Source organism: Orcinus orca, chromosome 4 (genome assembly GCF_937001465.1).
Source record: "Orcinus orca chromosome 4, mOrcOrc1.1, whole genome shotgun sequence".
Taxonomy (NCBI): domain Eukaryota; kingdom Metazoa; phylum Chordata; class Mammalia; order Artiodactyla; family Delphinidae; genus Orcinus; species Orcinus orca.
In genome coordinates, this window is record NC_064562.1 from 71,345,325 (window position 1) to 71,369,851 (window position 24,527).

Consider the following 24,527-nt stretch of genomic DNA (forward strand, 5'->3'; position numbering starts at 1 on the left):
AAATACCTATTACCTTCATAAGCAATACAGTTATCAAAAGGAAAACCCAAGTCTACCTCCTGAAAAATGTAAAAGAATGCATGGTTAAAATCCTTTGAAGGACTCTTTCAACCTTGGTATTATATCATTCTATAATGAAATTTAAATAAGCAAGTTGCTTTGCATAAACATAAAATAAATACAGAGAGAATAAAAAAGACTAATGCTAACAGCACAAACTCATTTATTTCTATAATATCCTAGAGATATTTTGGAACATCTGAATAGATATAATTTTCAGTAGTTCATGACAAATTACCTTATTGCAATTGTCTATATCTAGTTATATTATTATTGGTTCAAGGTAGAACCCGTATGTATAATTTAGAATGCGAGATGAACCAATGGGATTTCTACTGTTTCTTGGAACACTTAAGTCTTCTCTTCAGCACATATATTCATTTTATATCTACAATGCCTTCTATTTCCTTTAACAGGCTCACCAAGTTTTTTATTTACTCCTTGTCTGGTGTATTTGTTATCTATTGATTGCATACAAGCAATTATGAGAACTCTATGAACAATAAATTGTTTTAGCACAAGGATAATAATGGGATAAGCAAAGGAAAGTGGGTTGGATCTGGAGTATACATTTTACATACTATAGATTTTACATACACATAGTAAAAGTGAGAACAGAACCTGGAGAAGGAGACTGATAGTAGATGACAATATAGAGAATTAATATTCCATCCAGGTCTGACTTTCACACGCATCCCTCCCCAACTAAGGGGATGAAGCTTGATGGAATCTGGCTTATCTGTCTCTATAGATCTAATACTAAGCATGGTTCTAAGTCGTGAATCTGAGGATTACTTTTCTTCTGCAGTTCTGACAAAGTAACAGCTGTTATTTTCAACCATTGCTTTTCCCTATTTACTCTATTTCTTCTAAGTTTGGTATTCAATGAATCCCAGAACTTCTCAAGCTGTTTTTCATCTCTCAGTTTTTTTTCTTAAAAATTTTCAAGTGGGATAATTTAATTGTGGTAACATTTATTCTTAAATAGGATAATTCTTCAGATTGATCTTCCAGTGGCCTCATTTGTTCTTTGTGTGCAGTATTTTTCTTTTCCTAGGTCTAAAAATAGCAACATGTATTTGTTGTAGTCTCTTCTTGCTTCCCCCACCCCTTGAATGCAAGTCCCTTCATTATCTCTGAGACTCCCACACATTCTTATTTTGAAGCTATTACCTGATTTCTCTATTAATCATTTCCTTGAGTTACATTTTTCTCTTTGTTAATTTTTTTGTGTTCATTTTTTGAGGTCTGTTTTTTCCCAGTTGTGGATCACGCCCTGCATCACAATTATCCCATCTTCTCCTTGGACTGTGTTTGTAAGCCTTCCAGGTCTGGTTACATTGGCTCCTGAGCTGCAACAACAGTAGCAACTTATCTAGTTTGGGGCAGTTTGGGGGTAATTGCTGAGATTTTCAGCGGTAGCAAGCATTGCAGTTTCTTGTCTGCTTCTTTTTCTAAACCTGCTTTTGATTCACAGACAGTCCCCTTTCTTGTCTTGAGTTCTGTTTTGAATTAAATTACATGTTAGTAAAACCCCTCGATGTTTTCCATGGGCTTTCTTGGGAATGCTCGGTGCTGCATCTTTAAACTACAAGTACAGTTTCAAGCACACAGTTTTTTAGACTTTATCGTAAAACTAGAAGTATGTAGCGTTTTAGTTTGGCCTTGAAAAATAGACGTGTGTTTCCTATTCTAGGATGGAGTGGGGAGGGGCAAAATTCAGTCAGAGGATCTTCCTTTAGCAATGCATGCAAGTTCGAAGCACAAAATATATTCAGATAATGATGTTAAAATATCTTATATATATACATATTATATATATGTATATATGATTTATATATACGTATATATATATGTGTATATGTATATACACATATATAAAATGATTTAAATGTTAATCTCAGCCAAAAAACACCTTTCACAGAAACATCCAGACTAATATTTGACCAAATAAAAATATCTGGGCACTGTGGCCAGCCAAATTGACACATAAAATTAACTATAACAAATCCACCCTTGATCAGTTTTGTTTATTTATACTTTGTCCTAGAAAGAAGCTGTAGTTCTGCAGCTGTCCACTTTCAGATGGTACTGGCGTACAATGCAGAACCATTTGTAAACCTGATATGAGTCTTTTTTTCCTTTATCAACCGAGCATAACGAATTCCTCGCAAGGCCATAGGTGTGGGCTGGGAGAGAGAAGGTTGTGTTGCAGGAGTGGAGACCATGGGTTATTGGACCTCTTCTTCATGTAATTTTCTCGTACCCTCAAGTCCTCTTAGGCTGGATATCATATATACCACTTGTATTTGATGATAGAGTGCTGCTCTACATGCCCAACTTCATAGTTTGGTGAGGCAGATAATACCCCGTTCATGATGGACAGCTCAGATCACATGGTAACTTGGTGGCCTATGATTAAGTGTTCAGTCTCTACTAAGGCCCAGTAGCTGGCCAAAGCTGCTTCTCAACAGGACAGTAGCTATCCATAGAGGATGGCAGGGCTTTGCTCCAAAATCCTAATCCACTGTGCTTCACCTAGAGAGCATCAGTGAACAGCATCCCTATCACTAACATTTCAAGAACCATTAGATCTATTTCATTATAATGGCCCAAATGGCAGAACAGCTTGCACAGCAGCCTGGAGACTCAGGAAAGAGTTGAAGTTCAAGTCCAAATGCACCAACTGGCAAGAATTTCTTTGCTGACCTGTCTTTGTTCCATTAAGTCCTTCAAATAATAGGATGAGACCTACCTACATTATGGAGGATAATCTGCTTTATTCAAAGTCCAGTGATATAAATGGATTACTTAGTTACTTAAATTCTGAAGTAATCAGAATTGTTCTTTAATAGGATAATTACAGTGATGATCAGTAGAATAGATAAGAACATGGAGATTTTGAAGGCAAGGGCATTCTTGAAATACTTAAAGAGTAAGTTAATAGGTTCTAGAGTAGTATTAAAAATCAGGATACAGAACAGAAAGGCTTTATCCAAAAGTAATTACAATAAATTTGGTAAGGTCATTATGTATCAAAATATTTAACAAACATTTGGAATTAAGAAACTCAAACAGCAAGGTGGACCAAAAATCAAAATGCAAGCTGATTAATCATTCATACAGAAGTCAGAATTGAATCTATATTTATTTATTATTTATTTTTTTTGTGATACGCGGGCCTCTCACTGTTGTGGCCTCTCCCGTTGTGGAGCACAGGCTCCGGACGCGCAGGCTCAGCAGCCCTGGTTCACGGGCCTAGCTGCTTTGCGGCAATATGGGATCTTCCCGGACCGGGGCATGAACCCTTGTCCCCTGCATCAGCAGACAGACTCTCAACCACTGCGCCACCAGGGAAGCCCTATATTTATTTTTAAAATCCTTGAATAGCATAGATGTTCTTTTAACAAAATATTTAATTTTCATTAGCTTAAAATAACAAAGGGATGCTTGAAGTTACAATTATTTTAAAATTGTTAAACTTGAGACTCACATTGGGAGAAATTTGTACTTTGATGTCTATAAAGAAAGTAATCCTAAACAGTCCTGAAGACAATTAGAAAGTTGGTATTGGGTGTGATTAATAATTAGATTTAATGATTAGATTAATGATTAATGATTAGATTTAGGTTAATATTGCCAACTTCTAAGTAGATTTAGAGGACTCCATTTTCTACAGTGAATATTGCATAATTTAGTTTAATCTAAAGCTGTTGTACTTCTATGCTTGGATGCATCAATAAATCTTATTTATATAGGAAAAATATTAAGTTCAATAATCATAAAAGCCAGTGGCTCATTATATGCAGCTATTGCATCATCTCAACAGTCTATTCAACTATCTTGTAACCTTAAGATTGTAAAGGGCTTCAAGAGGTCATATTGTCCATCACCCTACCTCAACTGTGCTGTACATACTGTAACAGTATTAGAAATTTAAGATGACCTCCTTTATACCTGACCGACCAACCTCTTAATTTTTTTTTAACACACTGACTCCTATTTTCAATTGATGTTTAATTTATATTATATTCACTACTTTTCAATTTTTCTCTCTTATTGGTTTAGGAAACTTTTAAAAAATCTTCACAAACACAGCTATTTTATTATGTTAAAAGTTTTAATGTTTTGATTTTCAACTGTCATCAGCAAAGTTTTAATATATTTCACAGACAAAAAAAAAATCACTCTGGTGTCTTTTGTTTGCTTCTTTTTACAAAGGATGTCACCAATTTCTTCTGTTTTGTCAATTTTTGCAAAATGTGATTTAATGTTACCTTGTAAGGTAAAACTGCTGTTTCTTATATTAACGTACTTAAAGTACAAATAAAAAAGAAAATAAGATGACTTACTTTTAGTTTTTCAACAGTAGAGGTGATGGATCTAAAGTCCAATTACATTGTTTTCCCTTTCTAAACACAACTCCTTGACTGATGTGCTTCCCTGGATTGTAAAAAATTGTTCTTCATTTTTTTTTTTTTGGCTAGAATTTATTTATTTAAAATTTTTTTTAAGTTGTTATTCTTAAATGTCTTATCATAAGGCTTAATAGAGCAAGTGAGAGTACCTTGACATTGATAAATGCAGTTTAAAAGGAAAAAAAAACAAACAAAGAAGAGTCAAAATAAAAAAGAAAGATAAAAGTAGCTGCTGGTGCCAGAGAAAACAAAGCTGGTTTGGTGATGTGCGTGCTGTGCAAAATCTTTTTGAAGCCATGCCATCTTTTCCATAACTAGTTTTTCTGGAGAATTAAAATCCCGTTATCTTCTAAACTGCCTTAAGATTAAAATAATGGGGGAGGGAAAATGAACTAAAAAACTGCCAGTATGAGAACTGGAGTTTAAAGGCTGAGAGAAAAAAATTAAGAACATATTAATTTTCTACATAAAAATAATACATGTGTTAATGAATTTTTCATGTCAGAGGAATGTTTTCTTACAAATACTTGCATTGACCCTTAAAATAGTTCTAAAGTAATCTTTTCCTGAGAAGAGGTATTGCCACTTAATGAGAGGGATAAACTTCAAGGGTTTGAGCAACAGCAAACTTGTGATATTTCATGTATTGAGATAATGTTTGACATTTTTTCTTTAACAAAACTATTTTAATTATTTTTGTCAATGTACATAGATTTTTAAAAATTATATACTAGGGCTTCCCTGGTGGCACAGTGGTTGAGAGTCCGCCTGCCGATGCAGGGGACACGGGTTCGTGCCATGGAGTGGCTGGGCCCGTGAGCCATGGCCGCTGAGCCTGCGCGTCCGGAGCCTGTGCTCCGCAACGGGAGAGGCCACAGCAGTGAGAGGCCCGCGTACGGCAAAAAAAAAAAAAAATTATATACTAAAGAAAGCTTCATAAGAGCAAGAGTCATGCTGTGACCCACTTCTCTGCACATTCTGCTCCTCATAGGCAAATATTTAAATCTTTCTGATGTTTCTTTTGCTATTTCAGTTCCTAATTATTGCACTCCACTGTTATTTTTGTCTTGCCAATTGTAGAGTTTTCTATTTAACAGTTACAATGGGTGAGAATGTACCTCTTATATAGCCCACACCTATACTCTTTTACCCTTTCTCATCCTTCTGATATAATTATAACACAATTTAATTTAAACCAGCAATTAGGGTTTTCTTATTATCTGTAAAAACTTTTCAATGAAGAACTAAGTACTGTACTATATATAATTAAATTTATTTTCTTATATATCTGTATTTTCTAGAAATTAGTGGTTGTTTTATTTTCTTCAAATGTTCAATCATCCATATTTTTGCATTCCTGTAATTTTTTCCACATGCTCCCTCAGATACATATGTTTTTCAAAAGGTAAACTCTATCAGCTAATCTGTCCATTTCCATTTTGTGCCCCTTGCAATCCCCCTCCCTCCTGCTCCATTCAGCCTGGCTGTTCTCTGTGTTTGCTGCACTTCCATCATCTTAGGACTTCCCTTTGCCATTTTCCCCTGTTGGTTCTTCTGTTTCATACTCTCTGTTTTTCTCTTAACTGGTTTATTCCTTTATTCCCAGAAGTACTTTTGCTACAAGGTTAAGGAAGAATATGTGTGAAATAATTGTTTTGAGTCTTGGACTGTCTAAAAAAGGTTTTATTCTATGTTCACATTTGATTGCCAATCCATACGTATGTATCAGACTTTATCGTGCCTAATTCAAAAGAGTTTTTCTCATTTGTATAATGAAGAAATCAGAAATATAAGTATTATGTGATTCCAATTAAATTACATGAATATTATTGAACAGAACTATATGGTTTTCTTATTTCATACGTTCTTCAGCATTATTCATATAAAATCAGTAATTTCTCTTTCTGGGAAAATGTCCTTGCTTCTTTTTTTAAAAATTAATTAATTAATTATTTTATTTATTTATTTTTGGCTGCATTGGGTCTTCATTGCTGCGCTCTGGCTTTCTCTAGTAGTGGTGAGCGGGGGCTACTCTTTGTTGCAGTGTGTGGCCTTCTCACTGCGGTGGCTTCTCTTGTTGTGGAGCATGGGCTCTAGGCGCGTGGACTTCAGTTGTTGCAACATGTGGGCTCATTAGCTGTGGCTTGTGGGCTCTAGAGAGCAGGCTCAGTAGTTGTGGTACACGAGCTTAGCTGCTCCATGGCATGTGGGATCTTCCCAGACCAGGGCTCAAACCTGTGTCCCCTGCATTGGCAGGCGGATTCTTAACCACTACGCCACCAGGGAAGCCCCAATCTCCCTGCTTCTTGATACAGTTCCTTTTAAATTTTACATTTAGTAAGAAATTTTTTCAAAAAAAATTTATTATTCAATTTAAAATAATACTTATTATTAAAAAATCTGTTGTCCTTAGACCACAGCATTCACCTCTCTTATATAAGAGGAAATGTCTTATCTGTTTTTTCTGTGTAAATCATTAAAACCTTGATATAGATACAATAAAATATTATGGATGGTTGCTTCAATTATCTTTTATTTAATGAAGAAAATTTTGATGACTGTCATAAATATTCTTAGAAACAAAAACTCAATAACTTCTCAGTAGATACTGGAACAATATTTCTCAAGAAAATGTTCTGTCACAACAAATACAGAATATATTTGTGAAAATATATGGGTTGGAGCTACCTATGCCCAATCAGTACACATATACAAATCTTGGGAATGGAAGATGAGAAAAAGGACGATTGGAGTGGTAAAAGAGATTCCTTGCACTGGGGAGCAAATAGTGGAGAAGCTAAAGTACATAATTTTTACTGCAGTTGATTTACAGACAGATTAGCATATTCCCCTTGGCTTTAGAGAGTAGTGTCTGAAAATACAAGGCTACATTGTTTTGACAAGAAAGACCTCTTGAATTTTGAATATAAGCTAAAGTAATAAATACAAGAAAAAATTCACTCTGTGGAAGTAATGGTCCACACATTCATTTGTACTTCAAAACTTAGTTAATTTAACTAGTATTTCATAAAAATTAAAATTTCACTCAAACAATAATACCTATCACTATAAAAAATACTGAGAAGGAAATAACTGGGGAAAATTTGCCATACATATGACAGATAAACATTATTTTTTTAAAGTCCTGTAAAGCTACATCGTACATATGTAAAGATACTTGCAATAATCAGTAATAATAAAAAACAACAACAGGCCAGTTAAATAAAGAGATACCATTTCTCCTGATTGACACTTTAACCCACTTTAATTGATGAGGGTACGTGGAAATAATCACTATCATATCCTATTGACCTTTTTAGAAGGCAATACGCATAAAAATTAAAAATGTGCATACACTTTGACCTAGCAATTTCACCTCTGGTGATTTATGCAAAGAAAAATAATTGGAAATGTACAAATATATATAAAAATATTTTTCACAGTATTATTTATGATGTCAAAATAGCAATATCAACTAAAATGTCAATTGGAAAGGGTTTGGTTAAATAAATTATGATACTTCAACATAATATAAAGCTGGTTAACCACTATAAGGGCAATGACAATTCTTTATTAACCTATGAAATATTCACCACATAATGTTAACTTAAAACAACAAAATTATAAAATATTTTGGAAATTTGAGCACATTTTGGGGGGCAGGGGAAAGGGTAGCCCATACTCATACCTATATAAGAAGTAATTCTGGGAAATTATATAACAAATTATTAAAAGTAATTATTTTGGGGTGGTTAGTATGTAGGCAACTTTAACTTAAAAATTTTAATTCCTGTTTTCTGTTTTTTTAATGTGAAAATGTTACATTTTCATCAGAAAAAAGTAATTTTTAAAACACACACATAAACACACGAATGTCCAAATGTAAGAGTGCTTGGAATGAACTGAATCTGTGCATATTTGTTCTGCTTCTTTGATTAGTTGAAAGAAAAAGAAAACTTTAAATGTTTAAAGCATCTATTTAAAAAACTCATACTGGTTATTAATATTACATTATCAATTTTAAAGGTAGTTCACTCTACCAAACCATCAGTAATAAGATGTCCTAAGGCATTTTTTTTTCCTCAGTAACTCAAGGTATGGTCTGTAAATAGTAACGAAATTCCAATGTGTTAATATTTAATCCATTCAAATACAAAAGTAAATAGATTAATAATATAATTTTTCTATGAGTGACTCAAAATTAATATAAACTAGATTTTTAAATGTTGTTTTAAAGCAGAAAGTGATTTAAAATTAATTGGAATTGGAGAGTTCTAAAGAATGACTTTATGAGCTCTATTTTGTAAATTAACTTCTATCGATGTAATTGACAAATATGAAACTTAAGCCTTGCACAATAACAAAAATGTCTATGTTCTCCTACACATAAACTTAGCAGCAAAATGTCAAATTTCAAATTTATATTAGATTTATTGAGCTTTCAGAATTTTTCAGCTCCACTGAGTAATATTTCATTAAACTATTTGCCAAGCATCTTTGGTGCTGTTTCTTAAAATATTATTTTTAAAAGTGAATAGAGTTTAATTGAACAAAGAATAACATTTTAAAATTTAAGCAATAGCAAGAAGTGGGAAAACTTAACCATCACAAATGCTGTTCTTTACTGTTCCCACAAAGCCTCTGAGTCATTCTAATTAGTAAATACATGTGCTTCCAAGTGTGCATTTTTAATAACACATGAGTGCCAGAGGTCAGCCATTATTTACATAAAAATGGGAACTGAGATGGCAATGCAAAATCAGATGTTAATACAAAGGCAAAATGTTAATGAGAGGCTCCTAGAACAAGAGATATTATCCTAGTACATTGAGTTCTTTTGATTATTCATTCTGTACATTTGTAAGTAGACTCAAATCACAATTAAAATAAAAAGTTATCAAGTACTTGAAACATCTGGGAGCAGTGATGCTCAAGCCTTGCCAATCTTTACCAATGGAAAGATGAAGTTAGAGGACCCACTGAGCACTAAGCCTGTGATCTAGAAGTCACTGAAAATGGATGGGTCATAGACATGTGATGCCAAGTCACATTACTGAGTTAAAGGATCTAAATATGTCAGGAATAAGTTGGTAGCATACAAAAAAGAGTTCAGTAAATATACAAACTGAAAATTTCACGTGATTTTTTATTAAGTAGCAGTTTTAATAAAATTAACATTCTCTTAGAACTTCACTTTTAACAATGTCCTGGCAATTTTACTGTTACAGAATATTGTTTTATTTTTTTCTGGCTAAGGCTCTAGATTTGGGAAATATACATATATACATAAAAATATGCATATATAAAATTTTAGTAAGTGGAGCTTAGCCACTTTTTAAATGAAAAATCTTTTTCTTCTCTAAGTCACTGTGATGATATCTTCTTTGACAATTATTTTATAACTCCAACCCCTCCAAAAAAGATCATGATCTAATTCAGTTATATTTCATAACTTAAAGTGATTATACAGAAGTTTCATTAACATATACCTCAATTATTCAGGTAATGATATGCTTCAAATTTATTAAAATCTTGTTTTTCTTGAATAGCAATTCTATGATCAAAGTGGTAGGTCTAACAAATAGTTATTAATGTGTGAGTATATTTATGATATTATTATTATTAAAAAAAACAACAACAAGCCCCAAATGGATTCACCTGTGCTAAGCCCCACATCAGTAATCCAAGACTTATACCTAACCTAATTTCAGTTCCAGCCTCTCACAGCAATGTGACCTTTAACCAGTCAATCTGGAATTACCTGGTCAGCACTAGTGAGGTAATCTGCCTGACTGACCACTGCCTTTCCCCAAAGGAAAGTGACCTTGCCTGAAACAATGCACTCTTTGCTAGAATAACTTTCTTGCCCTGCCTCCTTCTGCCTATGAAAGTATTCCATTTTGTATAGCTCCTCAGACTGCTATTTGCTAGATGGGAATCCGCCCAACTCATGAATTGTTGAATAAAGCCAAATATATGTTTACATTTTACTCATTGAAGTTTGTTCTTTAACATTATTATTAGGATTTCCCTTCAGTCCTTGAAGATATGAACTCCTGACTTGTCATTTTCTCAGCATGTTTTGAGCAGTAACTATGGGTCAGACCGTCTCTTAAGAGAATCACATATCTCATTTATGCCTCCATAGCAATACCAATTGTTTGACAATATTAGTTTTTCCATTTCACAGATGAGAGTTCAGAAACTTAGAGAGCTTGTCTAAGGCTTTAGCAACAGAGTTTGGACTTAAATGCAGAGAATCCACTTAGAGCTATTAATGTTTCAGATTACTAATGTTTTAATTTTAAAATGCAGTTTTTGAAATTACATTTTAAAATAATTTTCAATTCAGAATTTTTCCCTTACTAGTATTGGCCCTCTCATATTTGAGAATTAATGTGATTGTATTATATTTTCTTATATATCTGTTAGGCTTGTTATAGTGAATATAAGGTAGATTTGGATTCTGGCTCTATCATTAACTGCCTGTGTTAGCATGGCAGGTTACATAATTTCTTTTTGCATCAGTTTCTTCAGTTAGAAAAGGAGAATGATAGCATTACACACTTCATAGGGCTTTATATCAGATATCAACAAATTAATTCATATGATGTACATGGAACACAGCCCAGCTCACAAAAAAATGCTGGGTCCAAATTTTCTTTTTATTATTAAGTTGTTCTTTGTTAAGTATTAAATGCAATTTTGCATTTGTAATTTATCAAAAATTTTATGAAGCTAAATATGTGTAAAGTATTATCTAAAGCATAACAAATTGAAGAGTGGGCAAGAGACCTCCATATGCTTCTTCAAGTGTTTTCTATCTCTGTTCTCCCTCCACTCCAATATTCACAGCTACCCCATCACAGTTTACCAAGGAGACCATTATGACTAATTTAATCTTATGCTTTACCTTCTTCATGAAGGCCACACAAAGTCTCAGGACTCCTGGGTCATCCCTCACAACCTGGAATCTCATCCAGTTAGAGGTCTGTGCTTCCCGTAACCTGACCCCACCTCCCATCTCTTCAGATTCACTCTCCAGATTTCTCCACTCAGTTCTGTGCCCCGGAGTGCTGACCAACATGGGCTACAATCAACATTTTTCTTGTACTTTGGCTTCTGATTGGATCCGGCCAATGGCAATCACAGAATATCAGAGAGAAATGGAAGAATGAGTCATATATATTTCCCTCAGGCTCCCTCCCTGTGGGGTCTTTATGGGTTGGCATTTTCTAGACCAAAGGTCTTAGCTTCTGTCAAGTGGTCTCTTCATGAAATTCTCTCTCATTCTCTGGGTCCCTCGTCTTGTCCCTTCAGGGTTGGGGGAAGAAAGAGTATCTGCTGTCATTCTCCCTTATAGTCCCTTATGTCACTTTCTTCTGCTTTCTCCTACAGCCTGATCTCAGTAAAATCCCTATACCCTCATCTTCTGAAATATTCCTTCTGAATTATCTTACATCAACTAAAAGTAGGTTCTCCTTTGAGGATGCTGCTACCTCATAAAGTAGTGGCTAGTTTACTCTATCAGACATGTATTATAGCAGGCTTGGTATTTACTGTCACTCCATCCTAAAAATTTCAGTTTTAATGTTATGCCGTAGAAATAAACCACTTTATACTCCACGTTGTTGCTGTGTTATCTACAATGTTCCCCCTCCATCATGTTTTCTTAGTTTATTATCTCTCTTACTCATAGATTTTTCCTCCGCAATCTGCAATACATCTTCCCCCATTCTCACATTTAATAAACAGAATTAACTCCACTCACACCTCCACCTTAGCCAGCCAACCTGAATTTTTACTCATTTCCTATGCCTTTTTTCTTGTTATTATAAATCAGTGATGCTCATCATCAACATACAGTCTCCTAAAGATTTCTGGCTTTATTTTCTTTTATGAAATGCTTGCGGGTGAGGGTGATACTACCTTCTAGATGGCAGAGACAAGTAATCCTACAAAAACTGCAACAAATGTGATAGTAATACCCTCAAAAAAGTGTTTCTAATATGTCTTACAACTTTTAAATGTCTTGCCATGCATTCGTGTAGGTAAATATCTGTTTATAATTACCTGTGTCTAAAACATAATTCTACTTGGAAAGTAAGCATAATGAAAAATTTACCTGTCTTTAATGCACACTGAATTTATAGTGAATTTCATTAAGCATATATTCTTGAGGGAAGATTTTATTTTAATTTGCTCAGAAATTTACCAATAGCTGCTCGCCATTTTTGAAAATAAGTCAGCCAAATAACATAGCTCCTTATATTTGAGATAATTGGATCTAAACATAATACACGTGTCAGTCCATATCCGTACTTGTTATATTAACATAGATTCTCCTTGATGGTGCAGTCACTTAACTATTTCATCAGGTTTCCCAGTGTAATTATGTTTTAGAGATTAAGCTAAGGAATTATTATTTTGTCATAAATTATTTTATTTCTCATTTTGATTGCAATTAGGACATAATGTTGATTTTTTGAAATTAAATGCAAAGACATTACCTTTTTTAGAAATATAATTTTTGCATAATAAAGGGCAAGTTACCAAATATTTGATACAGACAGTGGTAGTGGGCCTGATGGCATTGAGAACCATCATATACACAGGTCATGCTCCTTTCAAAGCCCAAACTTGCAAAATGAATTTCATGTCCCTTTTCCTTTTCAAAAAAAGTACTTCAACAATTGGCTTTGGCTCTGTCTCTTGAACTTTTTATTTCAAAATTGGCTGGATCATTCTCCAAAGCATAAAAATGTGTTACAGAATCTCCCATAAAAAATGAAAGTTTTCCTTGAGCATGTCTGGCTGTTACTATTGTTGAACCCAAGTTCATGCGCCCAATGCACAGTGAGGCCACACAAACAAAAACATCAGTTTGGAGCAAAGAAAGGTTTATTGCAAGGACCAAGCAAGAAGTGGCTTGTGCTCAAGCCAAGCCAGAACTCCTCAATGGGTTTCAGGGAAGAGTTTTAAAAGGCAAATTTGGGGTGTGGCGGGGGGGGGGGGGGTGCACTGCAGGGTGTGTGACTTCCTTCTAACTGGTTGGTGGTGAGGTAACAGGGTGGTGTTTCAGGAATCTCAATGAGCAGACTTCTGGTTCTGAGAAGTCTGGGGTCCAGGGCTTGTGCTCAGCCTAAATTTATCATCTTCCACCTGCGTAGGGACCTTCATGACCTTAGAAGAACTCAGAGATATGTATCAGATTGTTATGCATATGCCTTAAAGAGGAACCAGGACCCTGGTTCAACTCTGTAATACTGTTTCTTGACTGTTCCTCCTTTCTTTCTGCATTGCCTCACTCCCCTAATGAGTAACTCTCTGAATCTGCCCTTTGGAACTCAGAAAAGGTCTAGGAGGCTGAAGCCTTTTTCCTACGAACAAGAAACAGGGGACACAGAAAGGCTTTTGTACTGGGAGGGCCCCACAGGGTCCTGCTCTATTTTAACACCCTCATTTCTTTGCTACTTCTCAATCTTGAGGGGAACAGGTAATGGACAAGAAAGGGAATAACGTTAAGCATAAACTCGTCAGAGGAACTTAATTTTAGGGGGACTTGGTTTCGTTATCACTTTTCTCTGTTCTACTTTACAATGAAACCTAAGATAGTTTTACATTCACTTAATTCACTATTTCTTAATTATTTTGTCTTTTTCCCTCTTGAACCCAGTTCATATGGGCATTTCTGCCCCTCCCATGCCAAAATATCTCTTGTTAAGAACAGCCCCTCCTCACTGCTAAATCCAGGGTTTCTGTTTTTAGTTTTCTTTTTACTGGCCTATCAGAAATTTTAGCTCAATTATTTAATTGTGTGGGTTTTGCTTTTTGTTTTGTTATTTGAAGCTCTCCCTGTTGTAGTGCCCTAGGGATCATTCCTCAGACTTCTTGTCTTCCCCTAGGAATTTCATCCAATCTCATAATCTTAATTGTGATCTATATGCAGATGATTCTGAATTTATTCCTTCAGCTTGGACCTTTGCCTTCACCTGAAGACTTGTTCTCCAACCAATTATTAGATATCTACACTTGAAGTCTAATAGGCGCCTTAAATATAAATAGTTCAAGTCAGAATTTTTAATTCATCCCCTAAATCTGTTCCTCATACACTCTTCTTCACCTCAGTTAATCGCAAGTCACTCTTCCCATTCAGGACAAGCACCTGGGGTCATCAGGTCTCACTCCCCATATTCACTCCATTGGTATTTTCTATTGATAGAACTAATAGAAATCTTTGAAATCTATGTTCAAAATATACCCAGACTCCAACCACTTTTTACTACCTATGGCATTCTTCCTTAGAGTTAGCTTCACTTAATTAAAAGATTCCTAACTGGTCTTTCTCTTCCCAGCCTTGTCCCCTTTTGTTTATTTTTCACCTAACATACAGATTGGTCTTTTCAGAATGTTCAGATCATGTAATTCCCTATCCTTCCAATCTCACTGAGAGTAAATTTCGAGGTTATTACAAGAACTTGCATGAATTGGCCCCCTGCTCACTTCCGACAACCATCTATATCCACTGCCTTCTCACTCATCCTTGCTCTAGCCCTGCTGTCTCCTCATTGAACCCCCCTGATCTCCTCAAGCATGATCTTGCCTCAGGGCATTTGTACTTCGTCTTCTCTCTGCTTAGTAGGTCACCTCCCTTGTATTCACAGGAAATGTTCTCTAGGGTTTGGAGTATGTCACTTTTTTTAAAAATTAATTTTTATTGGAGTATAGTTGCTTTACAATGTTGTGCTAGTTTCTACTGTACAGCAAAGTGAATCAGCTATACATATATCCCCTCTTTTTTGGATTTCCTTCCCATTTAGGTCACCACAGATAAATGAATCATTCCTCAACCACTCTAGATAGAATAGCCACCTTCCCTTTCCCAGCCACCCCTCTAGTCCTCTAATTTGGCTTTTTGTTTGTCCTTGTAATCATTTGACCATTTCTGTATTTACTTCTTTATTTGTTCATTAGCCCTTTCATCCTTTAGAATGAAATCTCCATTTGGGTGAGGGGGTACTGTATAGTCAGGCCACTCAAAATGGTTGTTCTCTTGCTCTCTGTACAGCCCCTGCTCTACCAGGGCCTGCTTCACCTACACCCTATTCACGTGACTGACCTTCCTATGTACTTGCCCCAGGGCCCAGCTAATGATTGCTCTAGCTTTAGATCAGAACTCTCTACTATGTTTATCAAAGGGGCTGTGGAGGTTATGCCCCTCTGCTGGTTTCCCTGGTAACTGATGAGCCAACCCGATGTCAACTCCCCCTATAACTGCTAATCTCCCTCTTCCTTCCCCCCGCCCCCCTGGAGCAAAGACTGCCACCTTGTCCTGCCCACTGTCTGCTGCACACAGTGGGGTGTCACCGCAGGACCTTGCTTCAGACATGTAAGATCTCCCCCCATCCATTAAACTATTTATGTCTCTGTTGCTGACTCCAGGCTCTTTCTTCAGGCTTGAGGCTGGCAAGTACACGTCTTGCAGGTCTGTGGGATGCAGCTCAGCAGGGTACCCTGACATAATAGTTTCAACAAATACTTGTCAAATGAAAAGAATAACTGACCTAACCTAATAATTAAAAAAAAAATTTTAATCTTCATGTGTTTAAAGTTCATCTTTATTTAAACCTGTTAATTAGCCAGCATATCTTCTTTGCTTTCTAATTCTTACACTGATAACAAATGGATTTTTTTTTTTGAGAAAGACCTGTGAAATCAAAGTCTGAATTAAGAACATTTTAGCAAAAATTTCTTTAAGATTTTCTCAGGCTTCCAATTTTCTGATATATGGTAATATCAGGCTTGCCTACACAGAAAATCAGTACTCACCTAGATTCTGAAGTTCATTCCAGACAAGCAGAGATGAGGGAAATGCCAAGGGCTACTAGAATAGATCCCTTATGGCCTCAGGCTGTAGGATGAAGGGTTTGGTGTTCAACAGTAGAGTGTCTGCTAAAATTGATTATTTTTTGACATGTTCCCTGCTTAGAGAAGCAACTGAAATAACTCCATAAATTGCTAATAAGTGGATTCAAGGAGCTTTGGAAATACAATGAACACATGGAAGAATGATCATGATAATTATATACAATGTCTATTATACTACCTTGGAGGCATTTTAAAGCCTGAAAACTTGAAATGAATTTCTAACACCTACTTACCTATGACTATGGGCAAGTTATTTATAATTCCTGAGCTTTTATTTCCTGATTTGCATAATAGAAATAGTAACAAACCTACCTCACTTGGTTGTTATGAGGAATAAATGATTTAATATATATAAAGTGCTTAGAACAATGCCTATGTAGGGGAGGAAAAAGTTTCTTTCAACTCTCTTAAGGGTCCCTGGCAGGGTCTGAAAATTAAACTGACAAAGACAATAACAGGAGAAAAGAATACAAATTTTATTGAGTTTTTACATGTACATGGGAGCCTTCACAAGAGAATGAAGACCCTAGGAAGTGACTAGAGGAGGCTTTTAATACCTTCGAGACAAAGAAACAATAAATTTGTGAAGAACTGACAAGTCAATGGGGTTTGGGCTAAGGGTAGTGGGATTAGGGCTAGGTAGTCCTTATCTGCCTCAAGTAGGAAGATAAGGGTTAATTTAACAAGATTTGTTTGCAGATTCCTCTGGTGCCATCTCTGGATGACAAGAGATGTCTCCAGTAAAAGGAAAATTTATTTCGTGATTTTAGGCAGAAAGTGGGGAGCTTTCTGTGTGTTTACTCCTTGATTGCCTTCAGCTCAAAATGATTTTTACAGCAAAAAGTCATATTTTGGTGGGACATATTCTGGTTTCCTTCCCCTGGTATATAATAAGTGAGCAATATGAATTAACTTTGTTCCTTTTCATTATTCTAACCTGGAATTCTTCAAGTTATCTTAAATTCATCTTTAGTATTTTGAAAGATTAAAAATGAATTTTTAAAATGTTTTTGTCTAAAGATTTTCCTTTTAAATTTAAGGGAAATAAAATCTTCAAGATTTAAATATATTTGAATCTGGTATTTTATTTCTGGAACTACTTTATATGCTGGAGTTCTCTAAATATTTAGATTTTGTGAAAGACCTTTTTGTTTTCCTAGAAATTAAAAAAAAAAATGTGTCATTCAGAGAATTAACACCCCCTTAAAAATTGTGGTTCTCAATGAAATAATCAAAGATCAAGCTTCCAGGCAGGCTATTGCTTTCATTCCTGTGCTGGTACCCACTGTAGTTCGCTTTCAAAATTATAAGTACATCACTAGACAGATTGCTTCACTGTTATTATTTGAGTAATCCCATCCCAAGAGATGGGTCTAACATTCACACTGTCTGATGAATGAAAGCTCTAAGACGTGAAAGGGGCAGGCTTAGATGGAACCTGACAGTAAATGCTGTTCCTGTCAGTCAGACCCAAGCAGCCAGTGAGGCTTTGGCGATTTTGATATAATTAAGCTTTATACTTAGCATAAGAGATGGATTTAATCAGCCATATGATTCACATTATATGTCAAATGATCAAGAGTTGACACATGGCACGCGAATGTCTCTTCTCATTCTGAAGGTTATCGTTTCTATGGCATAAAATAACAAAAAAGATAATTTGTAAAGAATGTCCTCCCTTTATCTTCTCCTATCTTTTTTAAAGTCTCCTTGTTTTCAAGCTAAATATCACTAAATGTTCTCACACAAGTGACTTCTAGCTGTGAAAATTTCCCATAAGAGTTAAATAACAAATTGACACTAGTTTGGGTAAAGGTTTCCTAATTAGCTGATCAAGGCTGTCAGGCCATGAGAGGAAGCAAACCACCATGATATTCTTAACACTTAACACATTCCTCCCTCATCATCTTCCACTCCTCCCCGCTAATTCTATCTGATTAGTTCAGAGGGCTTGAAATCAGTTTAGCTTTTGTAAGGATGCTTTTGTAAGTTGCAGTCTTTCTTTCCTAAATATGTTTGTTGTCAGCAAGCCAAAAGTACACTTAGAATCTTCTGTAAGCTTCATCTGAGGAGGATCGAGGTTTATAATAAGAAGGCTATTTGCATATAAATTATGCCTAGAATGTATGGAGAAGTGGAGTCTGATAAATGCTACTATTTGGAAAGAAAATAGAGGACAATCTCTGATATAAAACCGTTTTTAAAAGTTCTGTGGAATTGGATGGTTTGTATGCCTTGTGGCACAACCAGCTACAAGTTCAGGGGGAAATTTTTGGCAATCTGCAATGCTCCCAGCCAAGAGCTTTTATGACATTTAATTGGAGAGCAACATTCTGTGGGGATGTATACAAAGGAATCTGTGTGATATCAGAAAGTAAATTTCTCTGCCTATTCTAATACTAGAAAAAGTTAAAACATTGTGGTGCTAGTTATGTATATCTGAAACCTTACATACAATTAGAAATAGCAAAACTAGTAGAGCACGAACATAGCAAATATTCTATTCTCTTACTACAACTATTCCTTCACAAATATTCTATTCATTACTGTACCGACTCTGCAAAACAGTGATATTCACAGGGACAGAAGTTTTCTGACTATAAATTTGGCTTTAAATGATCAGCAGTAATTTACTTCCAAGGTCATATTTGAAATGAACTATACATTTAATATCTTTAAATTATTTCAATGAAAAATTTTAATTGAAAAGAGAAAAACTTCCACCATGCACTGAGAGATGAACACACCTAGATATACCATCACTAATCTGTATGTCCCAGATGTATGGGACACTATCCATGATGAATTTGAGCCATCCTTCCAACACTCCTGTCCTCAGGCTACAAACTGTGAGAAACCTATGATTGACTACTGCATGATGCAGCTGTATAACAAGAGGGCCAGTTGAGTAATTTGTTTCTAAGAAAAAAAAAAAAAGAATAACAACCTTCAGGGCATAAAGACACCTTGCTAATGAGATAACACCTTGGCTAAATTAAAGACCTTACCTAGCCTGAAGTCATTTAGATTTGTTCTTTGCTCATTTCTCTTTGTTCCCTCCTCCCTCTTCTCTCCAATCTGTCAGTGACATTCATGTATTTAAACTCCACTGTGATGGTTATATTATATATGATAGCATAATGGTGAGACTTCATGTGAGATGTATGGGATGCAAAGCACTGAAAGTTATTAAGCTACAGAGGTTTAGGTTTTGTCTTAATATAAAAGAAACTTTTGCAAACAGATATCTGCTTAGAAAGCTATTTTCTGAGGGACCAATTCTTCTAGGGAATATCTTTCATTACACCCCTGCAACCTCACTGACTCCAAAACAGACACCATGTGTATTTCTCACTCCTCACTTTAGTGCATGAGAACTGGATATGGTAGTCTGCCAGTGTGAGCCAAAAACTGAGTGCAATTTTAGGACTATAAATTTAATCAGGTTCGGTCAACAGGAGAGAATACCATTCGGATAGTTTTAGGATTCACTTCTAAAAGAGGATCTGTATTTTCAATTGCATTAGGGATTGTGGACTTCATGGATTTCACACCATTTCTTCTTTCCCTTGAGGAGTTATTATTCTAAGAACACGAGAGTCTGAGAGGACTAGTTCACAAATTAGTGAGTTATAACAAATAGCACATGCTGTTTTTAACTTTACTAAACCCTCAAATTTCCTTAGTATAATTTAAGTCTCTTAAAGGCACCTGTCCTCTGTTCAAGTCTTTTCTCAATTGTACCTCACTTAAATGCAATACAGCAACTGTTTATTAAGTACATATTGTGCCCAAAACTCTGAGCTAGATACTCAAGATGATAAAAGGTAAGAAAAATGTTAAGAAATTTCCTTTAGGCGAATCTATTTATGATGGCATACAAGGCCTTTAATTATCTCATTCTTGATTAATTTCGGAATTACTTTTCACCTACCAAACTCTATCCTGAATTTACTTAAAACAAAACAAGAAAACAGAGCTAAATTCCTTTAAATAACCAACCTGCACTTCACCTTTTTTCTGGATTAACTAAGGTTCTTCATTCCCTCTGTAAATCATACTGATAGATCTCCACTATTATTTCAATTCTTCCTAGTACAAACCAACACGTCTCCTATCTAGTGAGTTTGATCCTTGCCAGAAATATATTTGTTTCCAAATCTTTTTATGTAGTTATGGATGTTATTGCCTTTATGGTTTGATTAACTATTGAGTAAACCAATGAAACATGCAGAGGAAAAACCCATTATTTCCATGAAAACTAAATTGAATGTTTTAGAAAAGATGTAATGAAACTGAGTTAATAAATTAAGTGAAATGGATAACTATAAAATACAGGGGAAAATCTGAGCCTATATTGCTTTACAAATGTCCTTACATTCCACCTCCATTTTTTTTTTTTTTTTTTTGCTGTACGCGGGCCTCTCACTGTTGTGGCCTCTCCCATTGTGGAGCACAGGCACCGGACGCACAGGCTCGGAGGCCATGGCTCACAGGCCCAGCCGCTCCGCGGCATGTGGGATCTTCCAGGACTGGGGCACGAACCCGTCTCCCCTGCATCGGCAGGCAGACTCTCAACCACTACGCCACCAGGGAAGCCCCATTCCACTTCCATTTTAAAGAAAAAGAAAATTGGAGAGTGCAGATCATGAATTTTGGGTATGATTTTATATAAAAAAAATTACATGGAATTCTAGTTCATGGTCCCCATACTCTAGGAAAGTCTAGAATAAATGTATTTGCATATATTTGAAGTTCGAAAGCCAAATCCAGCCTCTGTAATCTGACACTGAATTAAATCTCGGAGACAGAGTTTTGGGTGAAGTATAAAAGAATAGCTTTATTGCTTTGCCAGGCAAAGGGGGCCACAGTAGGCTAATGCCCTCAAAACTGTGTTTCCCAACTTGGAGAGGGTACTGAGAAGTTTTATAGTAATGGTCCAAAGAGGGTGTGATCAGCTTGTGGACATTCTTCTGATTGGTTGGTGGTGAGGTAATTAGGAGTCAGCATCATCAACCTTCAGGTTCCAACTGGTCAGGGGGCTACATGGTTGTGGGCAGCAGAGCTTCATTAACAGTTAACTTCTCCCACCTGGTGGGGGTTTCATTATCTGCAAAACAGCTCAAAGATATTGTTGTGTGTATCCGTTGATGGGGAACAAGGAACCTGCCCCAAGGCTGCACTACTGTTTCTCTTGACAGTTTGTTTCTCCCTGGTCTTGCATCCCCTCCCTTCCCTAATTAACAACCGCTTGAATCTGCCCGTTGGAACTCCGGGAAGGTCATGGAGGCTGAATGAAGCCTACTTCTTATAACCAAGAAACGGGAGACACAGAAAGGCTTTGTGCCCAGGAGCCCCACAGAGCTCTGCTAGGTATCAGTTCCACACATGTTTAATGTGTTATTAATGTATAATTAAGTTTAATTAATGCACGTTTACAATTTCTCACTATAATGGATTGTTTGAAGTAACTAACCAACAAGAAATCTCAATAGCTTAGGGTAAAGAATGCCCCATGCTCTCATATCTTGATGTCTTTATACATCAAGACTGTTGTCTGTTCTGTTGGCAGTCAAACTTCCTCTTTTCCTGCCACTTAAATTACTACTTGCCCATTCTTCTTCCTCTTTCCTATTTATGATTGGCTAATTCATACATGTTTTTTGCTACCCATCTAAGACATATGATATATATGTTAACTTGTTAACAGTGTATGTATGTGTTTGTATATCCCATGCACAGAAAATACTACTCAGGCATTTTTCTTTTTATTTAAAATTAAATTTTATTCTATTAATTCAAATTATTAAGCTCAAAACTCTATTTTTCTTAAATGTTTATAAATATTACTCTTCTGTTTACAAAACTAGCACACTTTAACCATTACTTTAACCATTGCTTTTTGATTAATACCCATTCTAACATGTAAACTTAGATACATTTGCTAAAATTTTACACTGCATTTATATATTTAACATTTGTTTTTCTTATTAAGTACTCCAATAGATCTTCTCAAGTACTTAAATAATACTTGTGAATCTGATAAATTAAACTTATAAATATCTTTACTACTAAGTTCATTTAAGTGTTCCGGTAAAGTTTATAACCTGAGCAAAATTTTAACTTATAACAATTATACATATTATAGTATCATAAAGTACTTTAGGAAGAACTGTTACTCAGTTAAGCCAAGTTCTCTGAAACATTATACACGTGAATAATACTAAATATGCACAGAATATTCCTTAACATAAAAGCAGTTTTTATGTATTCAATTTATTTTATTATTTCTACATCAAATTCTAAATCTTCCTGTGGGTAAAATATGCTAACCCACCAAGGAAAAACTATGTCACCCTGTGTCAGGCAGTGTAACACCCCTCCCCCAGATGTCCACACCCCAGTCTCTGGAAACTATAAATATTTATCTTATGTGGCAAAAGTGATTTTGTAGATTGATTAAGATATGGACCTGGAGATGAAGAGGACTTACTGGATTTTCTGCTTTAGACCAGTCTAATCACACACATCCTTAAAAGAAAGAAACTTTCCTGGTCTGGCTAGAGAGAGATGTGACAATGGAAGAAAGGCAGAAAGATGTGACATAAGAAGGATTCAATTCACTCTTGCTGACTCTGAGGATAGTGGATGGGAGACAGGAGCCAAAGAATGTGGGTGGTCTCTAGGAGATGGCAATGTACCTCAGCTGACAACCACTCTGGAAATCGCAAGAAACAGAATTCTGCCAGCAAGCTAAATGAGCAAGGAAGCTGATTCTCCTTCAAAGTCTCCAGAAAGAAACAAAGCCCTGTTAATACTTTGACTTGAGCTTGGTGAGACCTGTGTGAGAGTTCTAACCTACAGAGTTATAAGATAATAAATGTGTACTGGTTAAGCCATTAAGTTTGTGATAATATGTTTCATAAGCAACATAAAACTAAGACAAGTGCCAAGAAAATTCTGAAGATGTTATCTCAGAGTATTTGCATATTTGTCAGAAATTTAAACCAGTTTGTGAAAACTGAAGAAACAATTACCTGGTACAGTTTTCCCACATCCAAACTGCTACGTTGAACCCTTGTCTACCATGTTTACAACAAGAGGAGACTTCCAGTCCAAAAAGACTAGTTTTGTAGTAAATACCCCCATAATTCAAGTTGCAGTCTACCTAACACTCAAACTTCCTATAGCTATACTTCCTGATTGGATTCAACTAATGTATTTTTTATTTACTTAATAAATAATGTATTATTCTAGTTTATGATGAATTATTTTTAATATTCTTCTCATAATTTTTATATACTTTTAAATGACAGCTGATGTGATTCTATATCTCTCCAGAAGTTTTGGTGTCACAATTTTCAAAATGATTGTAATGACAGTCAGGAAGCCTTCCCTGATTTACACCTTCCCTCTACTCCCCCCACCCCACATGTGTATATATATCCGTGCTAGTGTTCCTTGTATGTAATTCTAGAGCAAGAACCCTATTCTATACTTCTGCCATAATAGTTGTCACCCTATATGGAATTTAACAAAATGTATCTGTATCCTGTACAATAAAGTAAACTTATTGAAAATGAAATAATATACATACATAATATAGGACTAAACTTAATTAGATTAAAATTAATCAAAATGAACTAACAGATGTAATTTGTATTTTATGAAAAAAGGAAACATGTTTATCTTAAAAAAACAAAGCAAAACAAAAAAGATTGAAAACGGATTATAATCACTGTTCTGTTAATTATTTTTTAATGAGGTATAATACCTATACAATTAAATTCATCTTTTTTTGGTTGTCGTACAGTAGCAAGAACAATGAAGTGTTTGAAGTCTGAAGTTTTATTCTGCTTGCAAACTGACAAGTTAGGCTGCCACAGTTACATGGGTGCTGGCGGAAGAGACTCTGGGATCAGAAGCAATAGACTTTATTACTCATAACAGTAGCATTTGCTCCAGTTTTCTGAGCTACAGACCCCAGGCCACAATATAAACAGGGCTTGATGATACCCACACATGCAGGGAGATACATTACAGGACAGAACCGCATGATCTAGGAAACCCAAATATTTTATAGTGGGAGCAAGCCTTCTCCAAAGGGAGACTATTTCTTTA